Source organism: Polyodon spathula, chromosome 3 (genome assembly GCF_017654505.1).
Source record: "Polyodon spathula isolate WHYD16114869_AA chromosome 3, ASM1765450v1, whole genome shotgun sequence".
Lineage (NCBI taxonomy): Eukaryota > Metazoa > Chordata > Actinopteri > Acipenseriformes > Polyodontidae > Polyodon > Polyodon spathula.
This window is the reverse complement of record NC_054536.1, coordinates 24,445,767-24,462,053: the sequence shown is the minus strand read 5'-3', so window position 1 is coordinate 24,462,053 and position 16,287 is coordinate 24,445,767. Positions and strand designations below refer to the sequence as shown.

General features: G+C 39.8%; 1 protein-coding gene across 1 annotated transcript in view; it reads left to right on the top strand.

The window, feature by feature from the left end:
• The window catches only part of LOC121312884 (thyroid hormone receptor beta-A), a 92,109-nt gene that overhangs the window by 24,031 nt on the left and 51,791 nt on the right, over nt 1-16,287 (top strand). Inside the window, exon 2 of the mRNA XM_041244763.1 lies at nt 3,518-3,608. The gene's annotated coding sequence lies outside the window, so the exon portion shown is untranslated. The remainder of the gene's footprint in view (nt 1-3,517; nt 3,609-16,287) is intronic.

Sequence of the window (16,287 nt, the reverse complement as noted above, 5' to 3'; positions counted from 1 at the left end):
CAACTTCCCCAGTCTCGCTCCCCATCCCCAGCGCATAGACCTCCTATCCCAGGCGAGCTGTCTTTTACAGCGTCGAGGTCGGACGTGTCTGGGCAAGCCACAGCGGGGGGGCTCCTTACCGCCCCTGCCGCATGTGTCGCAAAGAGAAGAGTTCCGGGCACTCATGCAGCATGCAGCTGCAGCCACAGATGTTCCCTGGCCGGCAGAACAGGAGGGAAAGGGGAACCTCTTTCTACAGAAGAGAGGGTACCCACAGCATGCCCTCCCCTTGTGCCAGGATTTTCTTCAGCTGGTTTGCTCATCCTGGAGTAACCCAGCCTAGGCCTCTAGAACAGCAGAGGCCTTGCTACACACTGCAGGAGCCCAAGAAGCAGGCTTAGGCACGTTCTCCACCACCGGGGACACGGTCACAGTACTGGTGCAAGGATGTACCTTCACCAGAGGGGACAAAGACCCGAATTGCCCGTCCAAGCCATGCAGAATGACTGACGCCATGCTGAAAAAAGCGTATATGTCAGCGGCACTATCAGCCAGGGTGGCCAATGCAATGGCTATACTGGTCCTGTACCAGACACAGTTGGCTGAGAAGCTGCAGGAGCGGGCAACGGAGGCGGACATAGGGGAGTTACTGGCAGTAACAAGAGCGTTGACCGACCTAATGAGGGAGGTAGATCAGGCATCAGGCAGGTTTCTAGCGGCGCTGGTAGCCGTGCGCAGACACCTCTGGCTAACCCAGGCCAAGGTCGTTGAGACCGAGAAGGTAGCGCTATTAAATGCCCCCATTACACTGGGACATTCAGAGCGACCATTGATGCGAGCCTTGAAAGGTCCCATAAGGCCACGGAGGTCGCTTCGAAGTTCTCGCACCTTCCTGCTTACCGCCAGTGCCCAAGGTGGCTTTCACATCCTGCAGAGGCAACAGGGTCTGAACGCCGCCCGCCACCCCAAAACAGACAAGCAGGCAGAGGAAGAGCTGGCGGCAAGGGACCACCGCCGGCCAGGGGTAACCGGTTCTCCGGCTGGAGACCGAGGCCGGGGCCTAAGAAAGACCCGCCCCCTCCTGGGTGCTATCGACGATGAGACACGGATACACTATGCAATTCCACTTAGGTCCACCACCCTTCAAGGGTGTGCTCTTCACCACTGTCGAACCAGCAAGCACGATACTCCTTCAGCAGGAGATCGCCAGTCTTCAACAGAAGAACGCTGTATGCGTGGTAGATCCAAGCGATGCCCTAAGCGGCTTTACTCCAGATACTTCCTGGTGCCCAAGAGGGACGGTGGTTTCAGACCTATTCTGGACCTCAGGGTCCTCAATTTGTTCCTCAAACAGAGGAAGTTCAACATGTTGACAGCAAAACGTATCCTCTAGTCCGTCCAACCGGACTACTGGTTCACATCGATCAACCTGCAAGACGCCTACTTCCATGTCCTGATCCGTCCCCCGCACAGAAAGTATCTGCGTTTAACCTTTCAAGGCAACACATATGAATTCTGCATGCTACCATCTGGCCTCTCGCTGGTACCCCACACATTTTCAAAGTACATGGATGCAGCAATGGCTCCACTCAGGCTGCAAGCTGTATTGTATTTTCTCCCAGTTAAGTACTTGGCATGAGGAATGTTTGTGAATTGCACACTAGAAGTGCCACTTTTAGAGAATTCCCATTATAAGATGAATATTGGATGAAAGCCACTTGATGTAGGAAAAGAAATAAAGTTGGAAGGAATTCTTTTGATGTTTGCATAGAGAGCAAACACAGTAAATTTCTGTGGGTTTAATTTGATCAGGCAAATCTAAGTACTATTTTTAAACCAATGTCTGGACAGTACTGGCTGGAGAATGAAACTTCCTGTACAAACTTTGATTCCAAAGACACTAAACTGCCAAGTCCATAAATTGACCTCCATAGATAGAAAGATTTTAGTCTGTGATTCCTCAGAATGTGTTCTTCGAACTGTAGAATCTGCCGGCCTTATTTATTTCAATGTAACAAGGATCTTTTGTTGAGGTTTGCTTTCAAAATTATGATGTTTAGGAATTCTGGGTAAAAACTAACAGAGTGTCAACTTTTTTTTTTTTCTAGAGCAGCCCTGTTTGGAGAAAACCTCTTAGTTTTTCTTTGTCTTTTAATCATCCATGCAATGTAGATTCTGCAAAATGCTGCTGAGTTTCACATTTTCTGACTCTGTCCACTGCATCGAGTTTCATTTTAACAGAAAGTTTTTTGTTTTTTGCTGTCTGCCATTATAGTACTATGGGGGGAAATGGGAGCCACAACCTTGCCGTGTTCTAAACGATTGCGCACTGTACCGGCTCACGTTATGACTAGGTAGCACTGTATCTTGCATTGTCAGTAGAGGTGCTGAATATTGACAATCTTTCATATGATTATATCTAAAGTTACTTCAAATCCATTGGCCTTTTTCACACTCACAGCTGATTGGTTAATCTTGCTTGCTTGTGATGTCAAAGTGGCATTGTGTTTTTCTGATAAATATGTAGCACTAGCATAGCAGTGCTAACTTTTGAGGCCATGGTGTTCAATGTGCTGAGTAAATGTCTGCTGTTGCATCAGCAGGTGCCCTTTACTTCACTGTAAGATTCAGCTGCCTTTGGTTGTTCCTGCATGACACGTTTGACATGGACTTCTGCTATCTTTTATTGCTTGCAGTGCTGACAAGGATCGCCTGCCTTTTTTGAGAGAATAATGTTATTTTGTCCTTTTACATGTCAGTACTAAAGTAAAATAATTGTGACTTTGTCTGAAGTTTACCCAAGGTATCATTTTTCCATTCCTTTATATACTACTTCTTTATTTTTTATTATTATTATTGTAAACCAGAAAGCATTTAAGACCACCCCCACCCCCATATTTCTCCCAGTGTGTTGATAACAACGACTCACAAAATAATATAGCTGCTGGGATTAATTATCCTTTTTTGAAAGCTATTGAAAAACTTTAATTCTTGAATTCGGCCAAATAAAAACTTTTTGATGGAAAATCCCCATATATTCATATGGAAAATATTCTTAATGTTCATTTGGAATTGATGGAAGGATTCTTGGCTGCAGGAGTTTCGATGGCTGATTTACGGCTGTCAGACTGTGTGTGCTGAGTGTACTGAAGGAGGGTAGGCTCCGAGCTTTTTGAAAAGATTCATTTTAGTAAAACAATCTAGAAAATGTAAGACACAGCTAACAGTAGCTGCACACAGAAAACCAAAAAGCAATTTTCAGCTGAACCCGTGAATCAGGCTCTGTATTTAGACCCAGCCATGTAAATAAAATGTTGCCGCTGCAGTATGCTTTTTGTCAGCAGGTCTTGCAACTTTACATTTCAGGCTCTCACTCCAAAGTTTTAAAGGGCATAGCTGTGACAGTCTATGTCCTCCCTGGGTATTGAAATATGTTCATATCAGTTGTAAGTTTCTGAAGTTTTGCCCCTGTTCTTTTAGCACTTACTTTACAGTATTTCATTTGTCAATAACTAACATGGGACTTTTTACCTTGCAGCCAAATCAACAGCCTATGCTGAATGGGCTGAACACATGTGGGGTTTAGGCTGTGCTGGATAGCTGGGCATGAAAAACAGCTGGAAAGACAGGTATGGCTTTTTTATCCCTTTATTTCTTTAAGATGACAGTCCTTACTCATAAAACTTTAAGGAGCATGCTATTTTGGCAACTGGGGTAAAGTAGGCAGCAATCTTAATGTATTGGTCTGAACAGACTGAGGAATCCTTTATACATAATTTTTTTTTTTTTTTTAATGTGCGTTAATCGCATGTTTATTTTTATTATTTCTTGACGTTTACTTTTTTTAAAAATATTTTTGTACTAATACACCTGGTTTTTATAAGTATCTAGTTTGTTTGTGTGCTGCACTGGTTGCTTCCTGACTGGTAACAGAGGGGCAGGGAAGTCTGTGCAGAAACAAAACAAAACATAACAAAAAGGCCCTGTGTAAATCACGATTTCACGGGCTGCATGGAAATCATGAAATTAGCACAATAGCGTGATTTTTACAATATTCTTAAGACATAAACATATATTATTTCATAATTATTATTTGTAAATCACATTAACAAAACTACAGCTCTTCTGTGTTCCTATATGTGCTATTTGCTGTGCACATAGTGCTGTGCAGTGAGTGGTTGCAAATCTTTGAACAGCTGAAACAGATGCTTTGGCTTTTCATTTTTTTCAGAAATGTGTCTCTTGGCAACAGTAAGTTCATCCACACTAGTGCTCTGGTAAGAATGTGCAACGAGAGAAAGAGAAAGATGCTTACATTTTAAGAAATCTATATCATGATCCAGTGCTGAAATTGCTTTCAGAAGAGGCATATTCTCAGAAAAGCGCCTATCAAATTCTGAAAGAAACCTATCTACCATTTCAAAGTATTCTATTTTGGCCTTCAATTCAAAAGAAAGAGATGTGCTGCTAGAACTCTCCACAGTATTCTTTCCAATTGTGGAGTCTGTGCGAAACTGCTTCAGTCGTGATGACACCTTCTGAACTTGTCTAGACACCTCTGACCTTTAGTCGCATCCATTTCTAAAGCTGTCTCAATATCATAAGACTGCAAAAGACTTTGCTGCATCAGAAAGGCTAGAGAAAGATGAATTAGACCGCATGCTTTGTAATTCATTCCTGGCTGACTCGATGAGCAAGTATGCTTTTGAAATCAAAACATCACTTAGATTAAAGCTGACCTGATAGACTGTTGGTGGCACAGAGAACCTGGTCTACACTATGGAATTCAAACTGCAGATTCAGCAAAATGCCTACAACAAAAACAATATATTGCATCTTGTGAAATTGAGTACTCTAACCAAGTAAAAGCTTCAAAATAAATGGCTCTGAATTTCCTATTACTTTTGTTGTTAGGGTATTCTATCAGTTTTGGTTGACATGGACCATAATAGGGTGTTTTAGAACTGCCCTGTATGTCTGTTGTGTGACTGAGAAGGTTGAGATTTAGGAACTTCTAAAGATTGAGGAGACTTGCTCAGTGAAACTGTAGATGTCAGTGGGGATTCTGGAGTAGCAAGCGAAGAACCTTCACTGACTGCACCTGACACTTCCCCAATGGAACTTTCACTGACTGCACCTGACACTTCCCCAATGGAACTTTCACTGACTGCACATGACACTTCCCCAATGGAACCTTCACTGACTTCACCTGACACTTCCCCAATGGAACCTTCACTGACTGCACCTCATACTTCCCCAATGGAACCTTCACTGACTGCACCTCATACTTCCCCAATGGAACCTTCACTGACTGCACCTCATACTTCCCCAATGGAACTTTCACTGACTGCACCTCATACTTCCCCAATGGAACTTTCACTGACTGCACCTGACACTTCCCCAATGGAACCTTCACTGACTGCACCTGACACTTCCCCAATGGAACTTTCACTGACTGCACCTGACACTTCCCCAATGGAACTTTCACTGACTGCACCTGACGCTTCCCCAATGGAACTTTCACTGACTGCACCTGACGCTTCATTGCATCAATGACCTAAAGAAATAATTTAAAAAATAATTTATTTTGCTACTACATTTCAGTTCATGTCGCAACTTTCAGTTGTTTGAAATGTAATATTTAATATTGAACTAAATGGAAGTAAAGTTATAAAAAGTAAATCTAAAATGTGATTTTAACAAAAAAAAAAAATCAGAAATCTCTAATAACTGACCAAAAATATTTAACTTAAACCTCTACTGTTAATGATGTGCATAAAAGAAAAAAGTAACAACTTCAGATGCATCTTACTTTTTCAGCTGGAGGATTTAATGATCTATTGAAGGAAACACTAAGTTTTGGTTGCTTCCTCTCTACTTCTGCCCTTTTATTTGCTGCTTTGTGCTTCTGAGCACCTGATGGGTATAAGTGGCCACTCATTGTACACCTTTTCTAGTCAAATACCATATAGATTAATTTTTCCTAAAATACCTCTATTTCAAGAATTATTTGAAAGTTTTACGAACTTAATAGCTATTAAATAAGATGTTAAATCTAAATATGTTAGCTTTGTATACAAAATGTTTTAAAGTCACTACTGCAACATTTGGGACAGTTAGTGTTTTTAGTGCCCCAGGACCCCCTCTCGACCACTACCCTAAAGCACACACAGTATAGATCATCAGTCTGGCCAATGCGCACACAGTATAGATCATCAGCCTGGTCAATACACAAATATAGACCACACAGTATAGACCAGATCACCACAGTGCACACACATGCTGTTGCACTGAAACACTGACATAATTTTTTCCCCTCTAAGTCCATTTTCTCACCTGTAATCAGAATAAGAGCTTTGTCTACATTTTTTGCAAACCGTGTATTAAAATTCAACACAATAACATTTCCCAAATTAAATGAACATTTAAGCAGAGCATGACTAGAAATATAACAAAATAGTCTTTAGCATTATTAAAAGAGGTAATGTCAAACTAAAATTGTAGTCATTTAAGTAGATAAATGCTACGCTTCATTTGTATAAACGCTGTGTGTATGCAATTGTACCCCCGAAAAGGGAATGATTGAAATAATCAAAACGCTGCATTGTGTGCTTACGCAGGAGTGTTTTTTTTTTACACAGAAAATGACATGCTTACTTTTACATCTGTAAAATAGCAAGCATCCTTTGAGAGTTGTACCAGCTCAAAAAAGAGAATACAAAATACCTGTGGCGCAAGTTTAGCTTTTTGTTCCCCTCTTCAAATTAGTAACATCTTAATTAGTTGAAATGGCAGTGATTTATTATTTTGTTACAGTATTTGAAATCAGCTTAGTTGCTTTGACATGATAATCTTATTTATCAGATAAATTGTAACATCGAAGAGATGGGCTTTGTATTGGATAACTGGTGACAGAGTCAGAAATCACGTATGACAGGTAAGTGCATTAATTTGTTTTACGTATGTGTATATCTATATATAATAGGGATTGATTTTATTCTTAATACAAGGTTGGTAAAATGCGACTTACATGTATCTGGGTAACGAATAACTGAGTGATGACTGTATACTGTATAACAACCTTGACTTGCATAAAGAAGGAAGCACATTGAGTGAAATAGCTTGCATTACTTGATTTTCAGGGTGTGGTATCTGAAGCATAATCAACAAGTACCGATAAACATCATCTGTAATTGACAAATCCAGAACTGGAAGACCCAAAAAGCTGTCTAACAAGGATGAACAATACTTGAAGATAATATCCTTAAGGAATAAAAAGAAGACAAGCGTTGAATTGACAACAGAACTGGTGTTGTATTGTCCATCCATCCCCAGTCCAAAACACCTTTGACCGTTGTTCCAGTTTCTGTGTTCTGGTTCATCTTTAGCCTTCTAGTCTTGTTCCCCTTTCTTAAGAGGTGTTCTTACTGCAACACATCCTTTAAGTCCTGATTTTCAAGAGTGATCTTTGCCCTGTTGATCTGATGGATAATGGCACCAGTGCCTTCTGCCAGTTCTGTCGTCAATTCGTCATCTTTCTATTCCTTAGGGATATCTTTAAGTATCGCTCATCTTTATTAGACAGCTTTTTGGGTCTTGTAGTCCTGGGTTTGTCTATTTATAGATGAATGTTTTTCTGTATTTGTTGATTATGCGTTGAATACCGCACCTTTAAAATCGATTGATGCGAGCTATTTCACTCAATGTTTTTTATTCTTTATGGAAGTCAAGGTTGTGCTAACAGGAGAAAACACTAGTGGCGGCTTTGAGTAAATTGTTGATGCTCATAATGCATCTGAGTAGAAAAATGCAACATGTCTAAGAATTTTGCACAGCGTAAAAATACAGTTTAATATAATGAGATATTGTGAGCTGGCTCACAATAACAACCAGCAGGAGGCGTTCGTGACAGGCTGAAACCAAGCCGGTCCACACAGGAAGAAACCGCTGGAATGATCTTTGGCTGGCTTTGAATCAGCCTGACATGAGTTTGAGGAGTTCATTGTATGATACAGGTGCTGCTAGTATAGGAAACAGAGTTTGCTTATTAATTAGTAATTGCCTCTTTTAGTCAGTACCTGTGGCCTATCTGGGCTGCAATAGAGATCCTTTAACCCTCCTATTAGGTTTCGGGTCTATTTGACCCAAATCTAGTTTCCAGTTAGCTTAAATGCTATTTTTCTTTTCATTTTCTGTATAATATTTTAACTTTTTCTAAGTTGGGGACATGAACTAATACACAGAAATCAGAACCTTTGAGATGTTTATTTTTTTTAGAACAGGTCATGTATACAAATAATATATTTTGGGTCACGGTGACCCGTGGCATTTATCAATGTAGATTTGTGTGCAGGAATAAAACAAACCTATTTAATTTGTTGTTGTTATTATTATTATTATTATTATTATTATTATTATTATTATTATTATATTTTATTATTATCTCCGGAAATGGCTGCACCTGTCTGGAGATATTCATAAACAAAAAACAAACAATATATATCTACAAGGCAGAGCTTAATTTTCTCTGTAACAGCATCTCACTGGTAAAGACATTCCAAAATGAGGAGCTCCAGGTTGGCAGTCAGACAAGTTTTATCACAGCTTCTGGACTAAAAGAGCATAAATGAGTATCACCTTTACAAATAAAAACATTTAATCAATTTAAGACTGTTTAAATTAGTTTGAAATTGCATCAGGTCAATATGACCCAAAGCTTAACAGATGTACCTAAAATCTGAACATAATAGGAGGGTTAAAAAGGTTTATTTTTTGTGTTCGAGAGACTGCTTGGACCGTCTGAACCGAGTGGTGAAACACAATACAAATCTAGAAGTAACCTGCTGGGAGAGAAGCACTGGAGATACAGTTAATGAACAGGAGCTTGTGGACATTGCTGCGAGACAACTAAAATCAGTTTGTGTTTTGTTTATTTTACATCTGTAAAGAGACCTGCTTCCAGTTTATTCTTTTTGTTTGTTTGTTATTTCTTTTGATCCTTTGTTGCGGCAGAGCCACTATTAAAGAATACTTTCTTTGGGACTTGGTTGTCCGCGTCCTCCATGTGCGACCAACCCTTCACAAAATATATATATATATATATGTGTGTGTGTGTGTGTGTGTGTATATATATATATATATATACACACACACACACACACACACACACACACACACACACAATCCCGTCATATCGGACCAATTAATCAACTAAAGAGTTGATCCCAGATTTTTCTGTAAAATAAAATGAACCAATAGAACTGCATTTTCTCCACGGCAGTCCAATCGTAAGTGAGTGGAGGCGGGACTTAAACAGTTGAAGGTCGTTGGTAGGTTTAACCAATGGGAGAGTCAAAGATCTGCTCCTGTTTTGCAGCTGTCCAATCATTAGTGAGCAGCAATCTAGGTTGTCTAATGAAGTCATCACAAAAACACGAGCATTCCCAAAGTCACTTGCAAGCCACTGTTACACTCAAAACATCAAACCCAGATTGATGTTCAACTGGATGAGCAGAAGCATAGGGTACAATACATCACACAATGGGCAAGTAAGAAAAAATCGAGAGGTCTTAAGCGCTTGATTGATTCTGTTGTTTACCTTGGCAAGCAAGGACTGGCTTTCAGAGGGCACGATGAAGGCACCAATTCCTCAAATAGAGGCAATTATGTGGAATTACTTGCCTTGTGTTTTCAGGTATGTGACTGACAGTGGCCCAAAAGAAGGGTTGTTTTATTTATTTTATTTATTTATTTATTTTTGACAATTATCAACGTTTATTTTAGAAAGATTTTAAAAGAATTTAAATTTAAAAAAAAAACATGACTTTTTCTATGCATAACATTGAATTTTTTTTCTCCCAGTTATTAACATTTCTGGGGGACTGGCTATTTCGGGATGCTTAAACAAAGACTGATTTTATACAGCATTTAGATTTTCGGGACTGTTGTTGTTTATTATTATTATTTTTTTCCCCAATTGACTCAACTGCTAGTAATCTCTTATTACCGTTTTACTGGTTTTGTGTTTCAAAGCATATACGTGTTTTGTTAAGTCTTTTGAGTTTGATACATTTCCCCATTTCATATTTGCTATTAAGCAGTTGTTCTATTTGCAGCGAGGTTGTATCTCCTGTTCTTCTCTTATATAGAAATAACAGTTGAGAATGTATTTGATTTGTAGAGCTGTTTGTTATAAATTGATAGTCAATAGTTTCTTAAATGGTTATGCATTGGTGTTAATTTAAATATGTATAGTTGCTTCTTTTAAACGTTGAATACATTTTGTTTGATAAAGCAATGGAGTATTCTAAAATATACAGAATTTGACTTTTTTTATGACCTCCAGTATTTCTTAGTAGTTGTAATTCCTATTGTTCCAACATTGACCACCTAGTACTGTTATTTAGAGCTTTATGACTACATTGACTGACAAAATCGGCCAAAGGTGTGAATGACCGGCCAGTGCTGTCATTGGCTGGCTTTGGACATTGGCTGTAACATATATATACAAAATAAGTAAAAAAAAAAAAAAAAAACCTCCACAATATTAGAATGTTTAGTTATGTTTCCTCACCACACAAGAGCTAAAGAAGTCATATAAAGTAGGCAGTGATACTTGCGAAGACATTTTAAAAATGATTTCCTCACTGATCTTTTTATATGTTTTATATAAGACGCTGTTTATGTACCTACCTATCGGGATCTCAGCCTTTATTTAGCTGTGTATGCAAGCCAGTTAACCTGATTGCACAGTGCACACACAATTAGCTAGATAAAAATAAAACTAAGACCTCTGTGCCGATAAAGCCAATATGAAAACTATTTTGTGAGCTGCTTTCTGAAATTGGTCTTGGTAGTTATTGAAAGAAAAATCACATTTGACACATCATTTACATATCGTGTTTGCTAAGAGAAACTGAAATTTACTTCGGCTTTAAAAAAGAAAAGACCACAATGTAAGTGTACAACAGTGAAAAGGTAACAAGACAAACTTGTTTCTGTTATTGTGGAAAATAACTGAAGTCCCTTTCACACTGGAATGCTCTACATGTGTCAGAACCTACCCGGGTCAGGACCCGGTGTCATACGGGTCAGGTACACAATTTCACACTGCTTTGATAAACCTGGGTGACAGACGCAATTGCACAGAACGCGTAGCAATGCCCCAGAAGCAGCTTGTTACTGACACTTCCATCAAAGCTTCTCTGGATTGAACCATTGGCGCAAATGTTGATTCTTCAAATAATGATTCTTCATCCCTACTGCAATCTGGCTCATGCTGTGTCTCAATCATCAAAAATATGGCGATATACACTCCTTGCAAAGGAGCCAGCTCTTTTGTACAGCGGTATCGGCGCTATGCTTTAGTGTGAGAGGTCCCGGGTTCACGCCCGCCCTCCGCCTGTGTGTGGATTGCCTCGTCCTAGGTGATGCACCTGCCTGCGTGAACTGGAATTGCTACAATATGTTTGGATAGATGTTGATGAGATCTATAAGCATCAAGCAAAATATTATGGTATCCGGGGATATTTGGCAGATTTTTTAAGTTGCATTTGTCATGCATTCAAGCATTATGGTCACTTTGGTGAGGCTAAAGTACCACATACCTGCTATTTCTTCAACTTTGCATTCTCTTAAGATTGATCTAGAGCAGTGGTGCACAACTCAGGTCATGGAGGGTTGGTGTCCCTCCTGGTTTTTGTTCTAACCATACCCTAAATTAGTTAATTGGACCAATTAAGCTTCTAATAAGGTCCAATAAAGTAATTTAGGGTGCAGTTGGAATAAAAACTTGCAGGGACACCGGCTCTCCACGACCGGGTTATGCACCACTGATCTAGAGGAAAAATTAACAGTATGTCCTTCCACTGGCACTAGCTTGGAGCTGAGGGGTTATGAACTTGCATAGGACGTAGGACTTATTTGTTACAGTGACACATTTGAAACTACCAAAACCTTACTTAGTTTGGTTTTAAAAACAAAATTCACGGTTTTATTAAAAAAATAAATAAATAAATGAAAAATTCACTGATTGGCTAGCATGAGAAAGCAGCAAAAATTAGTTCAGCTCCAAGCTAGTGCCATTAGAAGCCCACATTCATCGCCAGATTACTGAACGGGCAACCGAGGCAGTTACCCAGGGGCCTCCAGCCACCAGGGGGCCCCCCGACTACATATCATGTAACTGAAATGTAACTTATGCCACTGAAATAAATTAGAATGAGCAAGTCAACTGTCCAATGTTTACACACTCACTGTTTAATCACATCAAATTGACCACAACCAGTATCAACTCGGGACGTTCCTAACAAATTATTTATTTTCTTGCCGCTTACAGAACGGTGAAATAGTTTCAAGAGATTGTCTCATTTACTCACCTACTACTGGACATGTGTTCTGCTTTGCCTGCAAGGTTTTGTTCACTAAAACAAATGTGTTTATAATAGGATTCAGCGACTGGAAGCACTCTGATTGTATAACTGAACACGAGAAGAGCTTACAGCATAAAACTAATATGCTTGCGTTATCACAGCGATGTAATGCAATTGATACTGTTGATGCATCCTTTGTGCGGCAGCTGGAGGGGGAGAGCAAGTACTGGATAGAGGTGCTGAGGCGCATTGTTGCTGTGATCAAGTTTTTAAGTGAGAGAGGCCTCCCATTTAATGGCGACGATGAGCTTCTAGGGTCAGCGCACAATGGAAACTACTTGGGGAATTTTAGAACTGATTTCTGAATTTGATCCCTTTTTGCCTGATCACATTCAGAAATATGGTCAGAAGGGTAGAGGCAGTACATCCTATTTGTCTTCTACAATATGCAAGGAATTCATTGTGCTAATGACAGAGAAAACTAAGCAAGTCATTGCAGCAGAACTACAGCATGCCAAATATTTTTCAGTGATTGTGTACTCAACACTGGACCTATCTCATGTGGACCGGCTTACTTTTATTTTCAGGTTCGATAATAATGAGGGGAGAGTTGTTGAACAATTTATTGGTTTCGAGCGTATTGAAAACCATACTGGGGCGAGCCTGGCTGACAGTGTACTAGCTATGATCAGTCATCACGGCTTGGATCTGTCTAACTGTCGTGGCCAATCATATGACAATGCCAGTAACATGTCCAGCCGATACAATGGTCTTCAGGCCCATTTAAACAAACAAAACCCACTAATTCATTACACACTGTGTGCTGCACATTCTTTGAATTTGGTTGATGTCAATACCATTGAGAACAGCATCCAAGAGGCTATTAGTTTTTTTGGGATGCTGCCGTCCATGCACAGCTTTGCACTGCGTCAACTCACCAGTGGAATAAAGTTTTTCACAATGTTGACATCAAAGTAAATATGACTCTGAAATCCCTATCATGCACGCGATGGAGCTGTCGCGCTGACTCAACATCAGCACTTTGGAAGAACTACAGCTCAGTAAAGGATGCTTTGGGGAGTTTGTCAGGTGACATGCATGAAACTCTTGATACATGACATGAGGCAACTTTGTTGTGTGGCAAAATGGAACGCTTGGAGACAGCCTTCATGGCCCATTTCTGGGATGCCGTCCTACACAGATTCAAGATGACAAGTGAGCTGCTGCAGAAAAGCGACATTGATTTAATGACTGCTGTGCGACTACTGGAGTCTGCTGTCATTTGTAGTATCAGTTCGGGATCAGTTTTCAGACTGCCATGGTTGTCAGAGGTGTGTGCTAGACCTATCAGCACTACTGATTGGATTGAGGGGAGACACAAATTTCAAGTTGAGACTTTCAACGTGATGATTGATCAGTTACATGTAAGTAGGCAAATACACTTTCCTCTGCTTACCCAACTGATTTGGATCAGAGCTTTGTAGACAAACTCATTCAATTTAAATTCTTTGTAAGAGCTGAGCAGGAGAAATCACTCTCAAAACTGCTGCAGATTGCGTTGAGTAATGGCCTACAATCAACCTTTCCAAAAGTGTTTGTTGCCCTGAGACTTTTCTTGACCCTACCTGTAACTAATTATGAGGGTGAACAATTGTTTTTGCAAATGGCAAGAATAAAAAATGAACTCGGAACAAGTATGGATAGGAGGAGAGGTGGGAGGGGCCCATGATGTGTTTGTGACTAGGAGCCCAGAATTTGTTAATCCGGCCCTGCCCACATTGTTACTTTGTCCTCTAGATCAATCCTTAGAGAATGCACAATTGAAGAAGTAGCCAGTTTGGATAGAACTATGTGGTACTTTAACCTCATTAAAATGGCCATAAGCAGTGCTCAAATACATGACAAATACAACTTCAAAAATCCAAAATCCCCGGATACCAAAATATATTGAGCATCAAAAGGAACTTTTCACTTATATTTGGATAAAATTCACTAGATGTGAACTTTTTTTAGAGGAGGTACAGTGATTTTTGTATTGGTCTCTCTTGGTCTCCTAGTTTGTGGCCTGTCATTGACAGAGTGTGTCTAGTTATACCGTCTTGCCAGGTTTGAAATTGCTGGCTGGGATCACCCAAGACGACAAGCCACAGTACGCTACCCTAGTCCAGCCTTCAACATGCCGATTGCATGAAGGCGCTGCTCTCTTGACAGACGTGGCATATTGTTTTTTTTCTGTGATTTTTTCTTTCTTGCTTTTATTCAAGCTTGCAATTCAGCAGCTGAAATCACTCCATATCTAGTGTCCAATCAACTGTCTCACTAATTAGGTGATTAAGTGCATGTGCTTCAGTTATAGTCACTCAAGTGTGTCATAGTCAAGGATGAATGATCAAGTGATTAAAAAGAAATCAAAAACATTTCGTCAATGTCCATCATTTATATACCTTATTTTTTTTCCAAAATAATGTGTTATAATAGTAACAAGTTTCTTTTGATGCTCGTTATATTTTGCTTGATGCTTGTAGATCTCATTAACATGTATCCAAACATATCTTTGATTGATTTTTTGGAGCCCCCACACGCAAGTTATTATGGCCTAAGCTTGGTAGAAATAGCAAAAATTCAAATTTCAGTGGGGTTTAATGACCAGTGGTGGAACTTGAAACCAGAAGTTTTTCACAGAATTTGGACGACTGGTTCCTAAGGTTCTTACAGCAATACTTACATTTTAGGACCCGCATTTTTCCGGTCAAGGTCCCTGTGGCAGGGCAAAAGCCCTGGACATGTAAATAATGTATTGCTTGTATGTGTAGTTTAAATAAAATATTTAACACATGTGTGTACTAGATATGGCAGGTTTTTGCAGTTGTAAATACAGTTGAAACGTTTTGAATTTAAGTTTGGCAGGGATAGGGTTAAATTCAACAATGCCAAATCCATGTGCGGAATGTGGCTGGGGCTTAATTGACTAATTGATGATCAATTAAGCCCAGCCACATGGTATAAAAAGGAGCTGGAAAGCCAGTTCTGTTGGTCTAGTTTCAGCAAGCATGCAATCTCACTACTGTGTGGAGAGCCAGGGTGAGTGAGTTGTGTAGGGGGGTTTAATTTAGGGGATTTTGATCCCACAACAGTTTATTTTAGTGTCACAGAGTAGGTTCCGGAGCGGGACCTCCCTTTTAGTGGGAGCAGCGCTAAGCCAGTGTTTGGCAAACTTGTTTTTAGCTGTTTTCTTACTGTGTTTTGTTTTAGAGTTATTATTTTTATTACACTCTGTTTGTGTATGTCCTCCTGCACTAGGGCTATCATTGCTGGTACCCTAGTGGCATCTACCTGTCCCTGCAACTGTGTTTATTTGTAATACAACCTGGACGCCTGAGTGGCATTGTCAACTGCATCCCTCTGTCTCTCTCTCATCATTCAGCGGACACCCACAACAAAAGTAGCAGATACCAAGACCCCTTGTTACAGTTGCTATCTCACTTAAGGTTGATCTTTGCAAGGTCACAGGTCGAAGGGGAATTAAAAAAAATAAAATAATGGCTATCATTTCTGAACTCAGCATATCAGAAAACCCCCAGGTGAATTTTTCTAGGAACATCTGAGACGGACAGGCAACAGCACTGGCAATTGGCATGGAATAACCCTAATGTATTTGATTACATTAATAAAAGAAAAAGGAATATTCTGTTTCTTAAGCAGAGAAGGCACTTAAATAATAGTTTTGCTTTTTTTAATGAGCGTGTTCTTGTTAGCCTACAACTGTATAATTTAATTGTCAGACTCCAAAGTAGCATTGATGTGTTTTCGAATATAATAAAATAATCATGGTGGTGAAATACAAGCCATAACAACCCCACTGCTGGTTCAGCAGAGACCGCGAGAATGAGCCCTGTGCCAAAATTAAACCAAGTTTCTTAGTTTAAAGTGGCATGAA